The sequence below is a fragment of the Panthera leo genome, chromosome C1 (genome assembly GCF_018350215.1).
Source record: "Panthera leo isolate Ple1 chromosome C1, P.leo_Ple1_pat1.1, whole genome shotgun sequence".
In the NCBI taxonomy this organism is placed as follows: Eukaryota; Metazoa; Chordata; class Mammalia; order Carnivora; family Felidae; genus Panthera; species Panthera leo.
Genome location: NC_056686.1, coordinates 144,214,016 through 144,229,842, shown reverse-complemented (window position 1 = coordinate 144,229,842; position 15,827 = coordinate 144,214,016). Strand labels below are relative to the sequence as shown.

Sequence of the window (15,827 nt, the reverse complement as noted above, 5' to 3'; positions counted from 1 at the left end):
CAAAAAGAATGAAATCTTGCCATTTGCAACTACGTGGATGGAACTGGAGGGTATTATGCTAAGTGAAATTAGTCAGTCAGAGAAAGACAAAAATCATATGCCTTCACTCATATGAGGACTTTAAGAGACAAAACAGATGAACATAAGGGAAGGGAAACAAAAATAATATAAAAACAGGGAGGGGGACAAAACAGAAGAGACTCATAAATAAGGAGAACGAACTGAGGGTTACTGGAGGGGTTGTGGGAGGGGGATGGGCTAAATGGGTAAGGGGCCCTAAGGAATCTACTCCTGACATCACTGTTGCACTATATGCTAACTAATTTGGATGTAAATTAAAAAAAATAAATAATATTTTTTTTAAGTATCATATTCCCCAGTACTGTGAATCTCGGAACTCTGACAATAACAATGGTAGAGAAGTAGTAACAGTAATACTAGTAACTACAGTTACCATGTGCCTGACATCATTCTAAGCACTTGCTATATATTAAGTCAGTAAGTCCTCACAGCACCCCCTTGAGGTAGATGGTATCATAATCCCCATTTAACTTATACAGAAATTGATTTGCTGAGAAATTAACTAGGTAACTATTCTGGGGTCAGACAACCAGCAGGTGAAGAAACAGAGATTTGGTTCTCTAGTGCATATTTTTAAGAAATGATTAGCCCTACAGGATCATCTAGCCACAAACTTTCCGTTACAGTCAAGGTAAATATCCCATGTAAATCTTCCAAGATTTACTGTTAAAAGTTCTGTTGAAAAGTGCACTTTACATTGTTGTGATTCTTAATTTTGTCTCCAATTACATTGGAGTCATTGCTATAAATGTGAATTCTAGCATAAATATTTATGCAGTTATTATAAATAACTGAATTCTAGCATAATTCTAGAATTCATAATTCTGAATTCTAGCATAAATATTTATGCAGTTATTATTTGGGAAACTTGTGAAACATAAAAGTAACAAACAAAAAACAAACAAACCTATGAAGTTGGCTATAAGCTTTTTAGCAAATAGACCTATCCAAATATAGCGACAGCTTCGGGGGCCATCTGAAACTGCAAAAAATTGATACCTTTTGATGTCAAATGATTAGGATCAATAGATAACTTGCCCAAAAAGAATACTTTTGGCACTTCTCAATATGCAAATTTATCACCATTCCTTCTAAGCCGCTCTTGTTACTCTGTTTGTTGTGATTCATTGTGTTTATCTGCTTGTTGCCTGATACAAACTGCTATGCCCTTGCTCATACTTATTTATCACTTGTCAAATTTGTTTCGATTGATCTGTAATTTTATTCTGCATTATGATGAGAATGAGGGCTCTGTGGTATGGCTTGGATTGATAACCTGGAGCAAGCAGTAAGCTAAGCCTTGCTCCTCTGCTAGTCCGCCCTGTGTCTTTCTCCTCTCCCTAGGTTGTCAGCTTCCTCTTCTGCTAATGAGTTGTAGGTGACATCGCAGGGCCTTTACCCGTGATCTAATAGTCTGATCTTCCCTCCCTTATTGGGGAATTGAAAAGTAAATGGATGTGTGTACTTCTGTGAAAATAGGCTGCTCTCCGCATTGTGTTTACTAGTGTTTGACTCTCCTTGTTATAGGAGATGGATGTTTAAATAAAGATCTCCATCCTGACCAAATGAGTGTTTCCTTCTTGCTCTAAGCTGGTATCTTATGCTTCTTTTATATCGTTTGAAATATTGTCTGCCATGTCTTTTTCTTCTTTTTAACTGGAATAAGCTATATTTTATTTTCATGTACAAAAAGGCATAGTAGGAGTACCTCTCTATTAATCATTACATACACTGCTAAAACTCAACACAATTAAGTTGAATTACCAAAAAGAAGACCTCTTCTTTACTTCACTGTTTGCTTCTACGCTACAAATGCTGACTACATCACCGTTACCCAAGGGTAAAGTGCTGGAATAACTGCTACCATGTTCTCAGTTCTACATAAAAAAAAAAAAAACTATATAAAAAGGTATCAACTATGACAAAAAAATAACAGTATTTCTCTTTAAAACACGTTTTTGTAATACTTTCGTTCCTTTGGCCATTCAACAAATATTTATTGAGCACTCACTTTCCCCTAGACTCGGATGATAGCACGCGTGCGCGCGAGCACACACACACACACACACACACACAAAGGCCTGCCTTCATGTATTTATATTACAGTAGAAGTGAAGATAATAATCACAGTAATAATAATAAAATTATTTGTCAGATGGTGATAAACATCACTGAGTATAATAAAACAGAATAAAAAAGAGAAAATAGGGAAGACTGGGGGAGTGTGAGTGTAATTTTTAGAGTGTGAAGAAAATCTCTGGAAAGATGGCATTTGACTACAATTCTGAAGAGAATGAGGTGCAAGCCAGGCAGAGGGAACAAATATAAAGACCCTGAGATAGGAGAATTTTTAGTGTGTTCCATGAATGGCAAGTTGCCACTGTGGCTGTAGTGGAGTTTACACACAGAAAGTGGGAGACGAAATAAGGGTACAAAACACATGATGTTGTGGGCCCCTGAACACTGTAGCTTTTGCTCTGAGTGAGATGGGCTGCAGTGCAGTATTTTGAGCTTTGTAATTATATATTACAGGGACAATTCAAAGTAACCAATCATACTTAACATTTCTACAATCTGCGTGCAGGTATTCTTTAAACTCAGTTTATCCATGTGTTCAATATGTTTTTTTTTTAAGTTTATTTATTTATTTTGAGAGAGACATAGACAACGTGAGTGGGGGAGGGGCAGAGAGAGAGGGAGACGGAGAATCCCAAGCAGGCTTGGGCTCGAACTCACAAACCGTGAGATGATGACCTGAGCCGAAACCAAGAGTCGGATGCTTAACCAATTGAGCCACGAAGGCACCCCACAATATGTTTTAAAAGACCACTCTACTTCCTGAGTGGAGAAAAGACCAGAAAATCTCCAGGGTGCAGAAAAGGAGATTATTAGGATGATATGTGAGAAATATATGTAATATGATGGATAGGTGTGCATACTTCTACATTTGAGCATAAACTTATCACAATCACCCAGCATCCTTAATTCACCTTGGGGTTCATTTTTGCTGTTGTACATTCTATGGGTCTAGACAAATGGATGATGGCATACACCGATCATTTTAATAATATATAGAGTATTTTCACTGACTTATAAATCTGCTGTGCCCTACTTATTCACTTCACCACCACAAGCCCTAGGAATGATATTTATTTGTCTTCATAGTTTTGCCTTTATCAGAATGCCATATAGTTAGAATCATACAGTATGTAGCCTTTTCAGACTTGGTTTCTTTCAATTAGCAATAGGCATTTAGGTTTCCTCCTTATCTTTGCATGGTTTGATAGCTCATATCTTTTTAATGCATTATCTGGATGTACCACGGTCTATTTATCCGTTGACCTACTGAAGGGCATTTTGGTTGCTTCCATGGTTTGGCATTAAGAATAAAACTGCTATAAACAGATGTGTGCAGATTTTTGTGTGAACATTAGTGTTTAACTCATTTGGGAAAATACCAAAGATCCTGATTTCTGGATCATATAGTAAGAGTATGTTTACTTTTGTAGAAAATTTCCAAACTCCCAAGGAGTTGTATCATTTTTTTATTCCTATTAGTAATGAATGAGAGTTCCTGTTGCTCCACATCTTTGTCAGCATTTGCCATTGTCAATGGTTCAGAATGTGGCCAATCTAATGGATGTATAATGGTATCTCATTGCTTTAATTTGCATTTCCCTAGGACATATGATGTGGAGCATCTTTTCATAAGCTTATTTTCCTTCTGTATATCTTCTTTGATGACATATGTCTTAAGGTCTTTGGTCCATTTTTATTCTGGTTGTTTATTGTCTTATTGATTTTAAGTGTTCTTTGTATATTTTGGATAATAGTCCTCTATTGGGTATATCTTTTGTAAATATTTCCTCCCAGTTTGAAATTTGTCTTCTCATTTTCTTGGCATTGTCCTTCAAAGAGTAGGAATTTTTATTAATTTCATTTTTTTAATGAAGTCCAGCTATCAATTATTTCTTTCTCAGATTATGTCTTTGATATTGTATCTATAAAGGCATCACTATATTCAAGGCTATCTAGGTTTTGTTCCATGGTATCATCTAAGTTCTTTAGAGTTTTGCATTTTATATTGAGATCTCTGATCCGTTTTGACTTACTTTTGTGAAGGGTACAAAGTCTACATCTAGATTCAGTTTTTGCAAATGGATGTCCAGTTATTCCAGCATAATAATATTTTAATGGTGTTTTCTTTAGTCATAATTTTTTATTAAAATTTGTTAATTGATTATTTTTTTAAATGTTTATTTATTTATTTTGAGAGAGACAGAGAGGGAGAGAGAGTCCAGGGGAGAGGCAAAGTGAGAAGGAGACAGAGAATCCCAAGCAGGCTCCATGTGCTGTCAGTGCAGAGCCTGACATGGGGCTTGACCCCATGAACCATGAGATCATGACCTGAGCTGAAACCAAGAGTTGATGCTCAACTGACAGCTGCCTAGGCACCCCAAGGTTTGTTAATTCAATTAGCGACATTTTAGATTAGCTAATATGTATTGCCATTCTTATTTATTTTTTAAAGTTTATTTATTTGTTTTGAGCAAGAGAGAGCACAGGTGGGAGGGGCAGAGAGAGAGGGAGAGAGAGGATCCCAAGCAGGCTCTGCACTGTCTGTGCAGAGTCTGATGGGGAGCTCACACCCAGGAACTGTGAGATCATAACCTAAGCCAAAATCAAGAGTCAGACCACCAACTGAGCCACCCAGGCACCCCAGTACTATTATTTTTAATAGATAGAAATTTGGTACAGAATATATGAACAAAAACATATTTATAATCAGTTAATTACATATACATTTTAAAATAAGTGGAATCGGGACTCCTGGGTGGCTCAGTCGGTTGAGCATCCCACTTCGGCTCAGGTCATGATCTCACAATTTGTGAGTTCAAGCCCCGCGTCGGGCTCTGTGCTGACAGCTCAGAGCCTGGAGCCTGATTCGGATTCTGTGTCTTCCTCTCTCTCTCTCTCTCTTTCTCTCAAGAATAAATAAGCATTAAAAATTTTAAAAAAATAAGTGGAATCAATTCTATATATTTCTATAATCTGCACATATATAGTATTCAATGCATAGAGTGATTTAAAAATGTATAAGTACACACTTATATACATATACACACATATACATTGCCTAGAAATATTTAAATATGCATGTGTATATACAAAATTACAACTGAAATATTTTTAGAACTATATATATATATATATATATCCTAAATATATATATCTTATATATATATATATATATATATATATATATATCCTATATATAGGATATATATAGGATATTATAGGATATATATATAGGATATATATATATATATGATATATATATAGGATATATATATATATATATATAGGATATATATATATATATATAGGGTATATATATATATAGGATATATATATATATATAGGATATATATATATATAGGATATATATATATATCCTGCCGCAAGTTTATTTGTACAAATGGAACAAGAGGACACTGGCCCCATGCAGACAGAGACCTTCACATCAGCAGACAGAAGCCTCTACACTGGAGCCTTCATAGGAGCCTGGTCACCTTTGGGAGTCTGAGCCATAGCAAGAGTCTGGGCCTTGGACTCTGTTCACCAGAGCCTGAGACTCTTAGCAATGTAGGTACGATCATGTTTCCAAAGCTTGAGGTGAGAAATGTGGTCAAGTTGATTGAGCTTGCGGCTGCCACCCTTTGGGATGTGGACTTGACCTCCTTGGGCTCAACAAGGGTTTTGATAGCCTAGCACGTGTACTCATGGTGTTGGCATTGTTGGCCTGCATCTTCTTCAGGCCCTTTTTGTCGTGCTTCTTGGCAAAGTGCATGTTCCTCAGGATATTGGGGTACTCTCCTAAGAGATTCATATCTTTGTGACTGGGCTTCTTCAAGCTGTTTCTGTGCCATTTTCATGACTGGTTGTGCATGGTGTGGTTCTTGGTCTTGGCCGTGTCTGCACTGAAGCCCCTGGCCCCCAAAGCACCAGAAAAGAAAGAGAGAGAAAGATAATTAGAATGTTTCTAAGCTTATTTCTCCATGCAGTCATTTTTCTTCTTAAAATTTCTCATAAAAAGTTCTAAACATAGTGAAGGTGCAATGAAGGTAAATGATTAGTCTCTAATCATATTCTTCTGACTATTTGGATGATGCTTTCATTCTCAACATTGTTCAAATGGGAAATGCCTTATTGAATATCTTACCTACAAACAATTCATGTGCCACTCAGGACTCCTTTAACCTAATCTCAGATTTTTTTCTTTCACAATTAATAATAGAATCTAAGTCAAAAGGAGGGTGGAAAATTTTCTAGCTATCAATCATTTTCCAAGTTTTGCACCTCACAGTGTGATTGTTAAATGAGATTATACACATGAAAGCACTTTGAAAAGAGCTGCACAAATGTTAATTATCATTTTCAGATTTTTTTTTCCTAGATTTCAGCTCTGCTATCTAACTAGATGCATGACTTTGAAACATCCTTAAACTTACTGGCTAGATCTGGAAACTTTTTCTTATCACTGGGGCCTTCTTATCCTTCATATCTCAGGTTCATTATCACCTTCTCAGAGAGGGTCTCCATGACTCATCAAAATAAATTATTCACTTTTCTTATTCTCTTTTCTGGAAACTTATTCCTTTGTTCACACAATTTACCACAGTTTGTAGGTATGCAATTTTAGTTCTTGTGTGGGACTATAAAGTACATGAGGTCAGGGACCATATCTATTCTTCTCACCACTGTATTCCCAACACTAATCACAAGTCCTAACTCAGAACATTTACCAAATGGGGATAAAAATAATCCATGTATTTATATTGAACATTGTCATGACGATCAAGCAAGATTATTTATGTAAAAAAAGATTCACAAACTTACAGAAATAGAGAAATTTAAGGTGCTATAATTATTTTGAGGAATAAGCTTAAGGTGTTAGTTTTCTCCAACCTGTTCTCCACCAACCCCTCAACATGAGGTACAAAGCACACAGGGGACATGGACCAATAAATGTATATGCTCTATCTGGTCTTTGGCTTAAATGACAGTGTGCAATCATGGGCAAACATCAGGACCACATGAAGAATACTTTCCTTAAGGTGAGAGGTAGGTAGATAAAAGAGACGAGGCCTGGAATCAAAGCAAGACCAGTGCCCACTGCTGCGTGTCTCCCCTTGAGCCCTTGTGACTCAGAGAGGAAAAAAAAAAATCATTGTCCAGAGCAGAGGGCCAATTAATTTGAGCTATTTCACACCCAAATGAAACACATTCTGTCTGACTATAATCTCTTCTAGTGAGGAAAAGTCTTCTTACACTTTTATTCAGGTTATGAATAACATACTTGCTGCCACTTTGGACCATCGGGATCATCCTCTTTGGGAAACTAATTCTGACACCTTTGTGTATCTCACAGTGTGCAAAGATAAGAAAAATTGAACATTTCCAATACCTATCTGCACTTCCTCAAGTTTCTGCCTTTATTACTGAGTTTGCATCAAAGAAATATACACATAGTATTGTTTTGCCTGTTGATTATCATACAGTTTCATATAAATGCTGGAAGATGAGGAATCTCAACTCCCCTTGAGTTCTGCAAATTAACTGCCACTGCTGTCTGCTGGCACCAGAAATGCACTTTTTTCTATTTTACATTCTATAGCAGAACAAGGGAAAACGAGAGAAATTACATAAACTATATGGGTTTTTGGAAGCCGGGGAACAATTTATGGGTTTGGAACTCAGCAGTAATGAAGGCTGCACCCTTTTAGGATAACTTCCGGTGTTACAATCACATGCAACATTCACTATCCCTAGCTGAACATTCAGGAACTTGTGTTTAAATTGTTATTTCTATTTATATGTTGGCAGATGTAGATATTTTAGTCAAAATTAAATGCATATTCTAAGGCAAGAAGTATAATTAAATCCAAGAAAAGGAGAGATCACTTGTGGTTTGTATGAACAGGCGACACATGTTAGAGATGATGGATAGTGATATTTAATCTGGAATGTCAAGGCTCGTGAGATCTCATCAAATGTATGTCAAGATGAGGGGTATTCTAAATACTTGAAATAAATGTCTGTTGCTTTCCTTCAGGGATACACAAGCATCTAAATGAGTACATGAAGGAGAGTAGGAAAAAAGAAGGCCATAAAGGTAATTTGAGTCCAAATATGAAAATTCTTTAACATCAAGTAAAAATGTAACATTTAAAATAAGAAACAATGGCTCCCTGCCAGGTTTTGAGCAATAGATTGGCACAATTAAAGCTTTAGTGAAATTTGTCTCACAGCTTATAAATTAAAGTGAAGAGAATTTGGAAACAGAGATTTGAGGTTTTTAAGAAGTCAAGAGGTTAAGTTATAGGACCAGATAAGAATGGCTCAACCAAGAATTGTGGCTGCTCAAAAAGTTTAAGATAGAAGAACTCCCCAAAGACTTTTCATTAGGAATGTGAGACTCAAGGTCATATGAAAATAGTGATAAAATTTTGTAAATTTGCTGAAATTATGATGTGTCCCCAAACAAGGGCATTTAAGTTTCACCAGCTGACAAAAGATGGTAATTCAACAATTTTCATTAATTGAGGCAAAGTCAATGCCAAAGTATACTATTATGTTCTGAAAGAAACATAATTAAGATGCAGAAAAAATGATATACAAATCAAATGAGAAATATGATAAAAATGGAAACAGCTCTAGACTGTGAGTCAGGAGACATTTTCTCACAAATCATTAAGCTTCTGTGGACTTCAGTTCTGTAACTGCATCACAGTAAGTGCAGACCTGCTGTCCTACATGGCCCCTTCCAGTTTTCTTAAACCCTATAATCCATGACTCAAGAGTTGGAGATTTCAAACAAGATACTCTCTAAGATGGTTGTCAGCTATGATATTATATCATTCCATAAATCTATGTTTTTACGTGTTTTAAAAATTAAAAAATCTCCAGTTTTCTTAACTATAATTATATTTACCAATTTTTGGATTAATTTCCATTGACATTTCATTGGTTGTATATGGATATCTTTTGGAAAATGCTTTGAGGTGATTTTTTCCACCATTAAATTCAATCATCTCCCTTGTAACAGCTTTATCACATTATAGTTGACATGCAATGAACTTCACATATTTAAACTATAAAATTTGATAGGTTTTTACAAATGTGTATACCTATGAAACCATTGCTACAATCAAGATAGTGAAATATCCATCACCTTAAGAAGTTTTCTTAGGACTCTGAATGGCTTTGTCCTGTCTACCCTCAACTTCTTTTGAACGCAGGGGTTATTTCCAGTTTGACGATATGGTAAAAAAAAAAAAAAAAAAAAAAAAAAAAAAAAAACAAAAACTTCTATGAATATGTGTATACAATTATTTATATTGACATATACTGTAGTTGCATTGTTTTCAACAAGAAATCTGTCATCTTTGTCTTTGTTCCTCTGTACATAATTTATCTATGACTTCTTTAAGATTTTGTCTTTATTCCTGATATGAGCAATTTTATTACGATTTACCTTGATGTAGTTCCCATCATATTTCTTGGAATTGGGGTTCATGGAGACTTTTGCATCTATACGTATATACTTGTGGTCAAATTTGGGGAGGTTTTGGTTATGACTTCCTCAAATATTTTGTTTCCTGTCCCTTCACTGTCTTGTCTCCTTCAATCTTGCTCCAAGGACTCTAAATGCACATTTGATAGGGCCGCTTAAAGTGGTCCCGCAGCTTGTGGGCACTGTGTTCATTTTATTCTATTTGTTTTGTTCTTATTTTGTTTTCCCTGTTTCAGTTTGGATCATTTCTATTGTTATATCCCCAATACTAACCTTTTCTTCTGCAACAGCTAATGTGCTATTGATGCCGTATGTTTTCCATCTTGCACTGTGTTGCTTTCATTTCCAGAAATTTGATTTTTCTTTTTTTTTAATGTTTATTTATTTTTGAGACAGAGAGACAGAGAGAGAAAGAAAGACATAGAGCATGAGAGGGGGAGGGGTAGAGAGAGAAGGAGACACCAAATGTGAAGCAGGCTCCAGGCTCTGAGCTGTCAGCACAGAGCTGGAAGCGGGACTCGAACTCAAGAACCAAGAGATCATTACCCGAGCCGAAGAAGTCGGACGCTTAACCGACTGAGCCACACACCCCCAGTTTGTTTGTTCTTTATATTTTTCCTATGTATCCTTAAATTTTAGAGGACATGGAATGCAGTTGTAATGTTTTAATGTCAGTTTTTGCTAATTCTGACATCTCTCTCAATTAAGGGTCAGTCTTTGTCCTCATTATGGTTCATATTTTCCTGTTTCTTTTCATTTTTGGTAATTTTTGAGTGGATGTCACAAATCAATCTTACTGCGTTGTGTGTTGAGCACTTTCGTATTTCTATAAATATTCTTGATATTTCTTTGGGGGCAAAATTAAGTTTGCTGGAAAGAGTTTAAACCTTTGAGTCCTACTTCTAAGGTTTATTAGTCAGAAACAGAGCACGAGTGGCTCTAGAGGTAATTATTCACTACTACTGAGACAAAATTTTTCTGAGCATGCTACCCGTTGGTCTGTGAATCTTGAGATTTTCAATCTTCCAGGAGAGAACAGGCCCACCCTGTCCTAAGCCCTGTGGGACGTCTTGTCATTGCTCCCTCTAATCCTGCCAGGAAGTTCTTTCTCAGCCTTGGGTGGCTTTCTCACATACTGATCAGTGCTCATTGACTGATCAGTACTCATCTGAATACGTGAGGGGACTTTCCATATTTCTCTAAAATTCTTTCTAAGGGCAGTGTTCTGCTATCTTAAACCTTCTCTTGTGAACTCTGTCTTCATTTGCTCAACTCCGGGAGTCTTCTGTCCTTAGCCAGGTTACACTTTCCCTGTTCCTGTTGCCTGGCAACTCAAGGGAGTAAGCTAGTACAATCATAGGGCTTCATTGATTTGGTTCCATTGCCTAGAAAATCGCTGTCCTTCCTTGTCTGATGTTCAGTTTCTGGAAACCATTGTATCATGTAGTTTGTCCATTTTTGTGTGGTTTCAGAATGGAAGAGAGGGCAAATTATGTTCATATTTTATTCCATGTTAGCCAAAAGTTCAATTTCACATTTTTGGTTTAAAACCTTCAATCTCTCATGACTTTTAAGAAGTTGCAAGGATATTCTATTGTTTTTAATTCTCATTTATATAATTAAGTACATTGATATGAGTCTTCTGTTTGTTCAAGAATAACAAACTTCTTACAGAGGAAAATTCATATAAAGCCTTTAAACCAGATTCCCTCTACTTCCTGTGCAGACATGCCCTGGTCACCAGGAAACTGCGTAGTGTCACCTAGGAAATGATTACTGGCAACCAAACAATATCTCCCTGAAGATGGCATTTAATTTGAACTCAGTACTGACTAAAATGAGGCACTTTATTTTGCAACTGAGAAAATGAGTCATGTCAGTGTGTCTTTACATAGATACTTGAGACTCCTAGCTTCAGCTAAAGAATTAAAGAATTCTACACAAAAAGAAGTAAAAAAAATGAAACAAAGGCAAAAATTGAAATAAGCAAATATATATTGAACACCTACTCTATGCCAGGCACTGATTTAGACATGGACATGTAAAAATAAAATACTCATTTATAAGTTTACAATGAGAAATATAATTGTTATATGGAAACCACACTGCCTTTTTGTTCTGTTTGTTTTCTATTATGCAATCACTGAAAAGTAAGCATGCCTGGTGACTAAAAATTTATATGTATAATATCATAAAATTAGTTCATTGTAAATGCATTTACCATGGTAATGTCCATTGTGAAAAATAAATCTATCTATAAAGATAGATTCAAATGCTGCCTTGAGTTGTTAAACCTTCCACTGTATCTTAAACATGATTCGATTGGAAAACCACTTCTCTCTATACTAGATTTTGAGTAGAATTTGCTTTTGTAAGATGAAGATTGTTGCATCTACTGTGGGCTTTGAAAGAATATTACACTCCAGCTACTTAACCGACTTCTTCAGTGCATATATAAATGTTTTACAAACCATTTTAAGGAGACTCAAACAAACATTCTTGTTTGAGTCTTTACTTTGTACTTCAGATTTTTATGACACAAAGGGAACACCTAATGTGAATGACAAATACTATTATCACATTTTAGATCAGTATTATAATTTGCAAATTCTGCTCAAGCTTTTCTGTACTTGATTCTACAACATTAGGAAACTCCATACTTTTCTTAGAAAGGTTGCATACATTTGCATTCCAGTCTTTTAGAAGTACCAGATTACCCTTGTATGTATTTATTTATACCACTCAGAACTCCCTACTGTTTCTGTAATAACAATGCAACAGTGACCAACTAAGTTGTTTTTTCTTGGGGTATCTGCCTCTATGCCTTTAAGAGAAAATTGTTTTTATACGTTAAAACAAAAAAAGAAAAAAAACTAACTTCTATTCCAATTGTTATACTATAAAAGAGTATCTGTGTACTTTGACACTGGTTTTCAAAAGTTTAAGGATGTTTCATGGGAACCAGGAACAGAGGAAATGAAGGCTGACCAACATGAGATGTCGTCAAAATAAAATTAATTAAATGTAATTCTTCCCATTCTCAGAGTGGCAGACTTGAGAACAAGGAGCCAGCTGAAGGAATGAAACCCACTCTCTGAAGTGAGTCTGCCAGGACTTTCACTGTGAGCGTCGGTACTAGGTCCTGAGAATTAGGGAAATGTTCATGATAATGTATCCCATACACTGTCTCACTTCCAGACCCTCTCTCAGAGTAAATTATTTTATTCTAATCAAAAGCTGTGTCAGACAAAGAACATGACCCTTTACAGATTAAGAAATAGACTCCATTGTCCAGAAAGAAGTCTCAGTTTAACATTGCAAAAGAATCCTGCAGTATCAGTAAGCTGAAAATCTAACTCCACAGTAACATAATTAATATAGAAAAGAAATGACTGTGTTAAAATTAATAAAATAGATGTTCCTTGAATTATCCAAGAAGGAATCACATTCTTTTTTTTTAAGCTTATTTGTTGATAATCTCTGCACCCAGCATGGGACTTGAACTCATGACCCTAAAATCAAGAGTCACATGCTCTACCAGTTGAGCCATCCAGGCACCCCAAGAAGGAAACACATTCTGAAATTAAAGCCAGATTCAAAAATCCAAAAGCAAAATAAAACAAAAAAAATTTCAATACACCATTTTCAAAAAGATGTCAGATCTCATCTCACACCTTACACAACAACCAGCACAGTAGATAGAATGTTGATCAAAATGCTTTTTAAAAAGGTAAACTATAGGCAATAGAGAGAATTCAATTACAGTGTATCCATTCTTTATTGCTGAATTCCCAGCATCTACAAGAGTGTCTGAGAAACAGTGGGTGCTCAGTGAATGATAAGTGAGTTAATGAGTTGGTTGCAAACCTTAATTTCAGTTGGTTTATACCCCAACTCTTTTCTCTCACTATGAAAGTGGGAAAGTTGAACCAGAGAATCTCTGTACTTGGGAACATTCACAGTGATTAGCATCATCACTGTAATGAAAATAAAGAGCTGTGGAAATGTACAGACTGAATGTACAGACAGCAGCTTTCCCTCAATCTTTTTCAGGAATGCCAGTATCCAAATATCAATCCTTCCCTCATGACTACCATTATGTAGGAAATTGAAATATTCATCTCTGCAAAAATTAAATGTCCCCAAACTCAAAACCCCTATGCATTGACATCTGAATGTCTTACAAGGAAGAAAGTGACTTACCTCCTCCATAACCTGATGAGTAGTGAAGTCCACTACCCACCCTAGAGCCTCCAATCAGATTATTGGTGTCCTCTTATCAAAATGAACTGTGAAATTTCACTTGACTTTTGGAAAAATCCATGGGAGACATTCCAAAAATTATGCAGAGAGAAAGAAAGAAAGAAAGAAAGAGTAAAAGAAAGAGAAAGAAAGAAAGAAAGAAGAAAGAAAGAAAGAAAGAAAGAAAAAAACATGCATAGAAAATAAAAAATCTACACTATCTCCAAGTCCATCCATAAAACAAAGCAAGGGTGCTATGAGAAAAAAAAAAAAAAAGGAGAGAGACCAAAAAAAGTAAAATGTGGATAGTTAAAATTGAAAGCTTAATAAAAACAGCATTCAGAAAATCTTTATGAAAATTTTAAAGTTGTACAAAGTGATGGGTGGTTGAAAAAGAAACATGAGTGGGCCCCTGGGTTGCTGAGTCACTTGAGCATCCAACTCTTGACTTCAGGTCAAGTCATGATCCCGAGGTCGTGGGATTGAGCTCCACATGGGGCTCCATTCTGAGCACAGAGCTTGCTTAAGATTCTCTCTCCTATTCCTCTCCCTCTGCCCCTCTCCCACCTCAAAAAAAAAAAAAAAATACAGTATATTCTAAAAGAAAAAGAAAAGAAAACATGAGCAAATTAGAGGACCAATCCATAAGAACAATATAAGGACAGCTGAAGCACCATCATACCAGACATACTGCCTGAGTTTGAAACCTAGATCCTCAAAGTACCAGTAGACTTACCTTACTAGTTACATGACACTGGAGGTCAGCTACTTTATTTATAAATCATCTTCCTCGTATGATTGTAAGAAATTAAATATTAATATTAGCCAAACTTCAAGAACAGAACCTGGTAAGTTGTAAATAGCATATCATGTTTATTACCAGTTGGTGTTCCCTTATACCTCCAGTGACCAATTGGTGTCCCCTACACCTCCAGTGACCTAATTTTCCTTTGGCAGCTTAAGGCTTGTTGTGGTACCATTTTGACATCATTCAGGTGTGTTCAAATAACATCTCTTTAGTAAGGGTGCCCTAATCATCTTGTCAACAGTGTAGCCCCACATCCTCTCTAACTCTTTATCCAACTTTATTTTTATTTGTAGTAGTTATGTTAACTTGAAATTATATTATAAATGTATTGATTTATTTGGTTATTTTTATTCTCCATAACTAGAATATATGTTCCATGGGGCAGGAACTTTGTCTGTTGTGTTCATCCCTGAGTCTTAAATGCCTAGAAAAGTCCCTGGCACATAGTAGCTGCTCGGTAAATAACTGTTTACCATAACACAACAAAGTGGTTAAGAACTAAAGCTTTAGAATGAACTTATTCCCTGGCACATAGTAGCTGTTCAATAAATAGCTATTTATCATAACCTAACAGAGTGGTTAACAACTAAAGCTTTAGAATGAACCTGCCTGTGTTGAGATTCCACTTCTGCCATTTTGCAGCTCTGGGGTCTTCAGTAATTTACTTAACTTGCATGCCACTCATTTAGCAAAATTGGAACAAAAATAGTAGCACCTATGTTTAATCTTGTGATGCTTCAGTACATATAAAACTCTTTGAAGCTGTTTGGCATATATCATTTATAGATGTCAGCTATTATTTCTAACCTATGTTGAGAGAATAAGAACATAAGTGAATTTATGAATGAATAAATAAATGTGGAGCATAGGGGAAAGAGGACTTTCATTTATATATTGCCTTACTTAATTCTTTTATGACAATCATGTGGCTCATGTTACCTTCCTAATGTTTAGAAAATTAATTTTAACATTAAGGAGAATAAGGAGTATTTGTGTTTTTCTCCCAAAGAAAAGAAAGCATGTGGCTTAAGATGCCTTTCCCACTTCTCAGTTTTCCCTGCCACAAACATACTGCCCTTGACCTTGAAGTTCATCTCAGGTTGCTCAAATTGAGAATAA

The 15,827-nt window shown here is 35.8% G+C and overlaps 1 pseudogene; it reads left to right on the top strand.

The window, feature by feature from the left end:
• LOC122226016 overlaps positions 1-15,827 on the top strand; it is a 128,235-nt pseudogene that overhangs the window by 109,283 nt on the left and 3,125 nt on the right.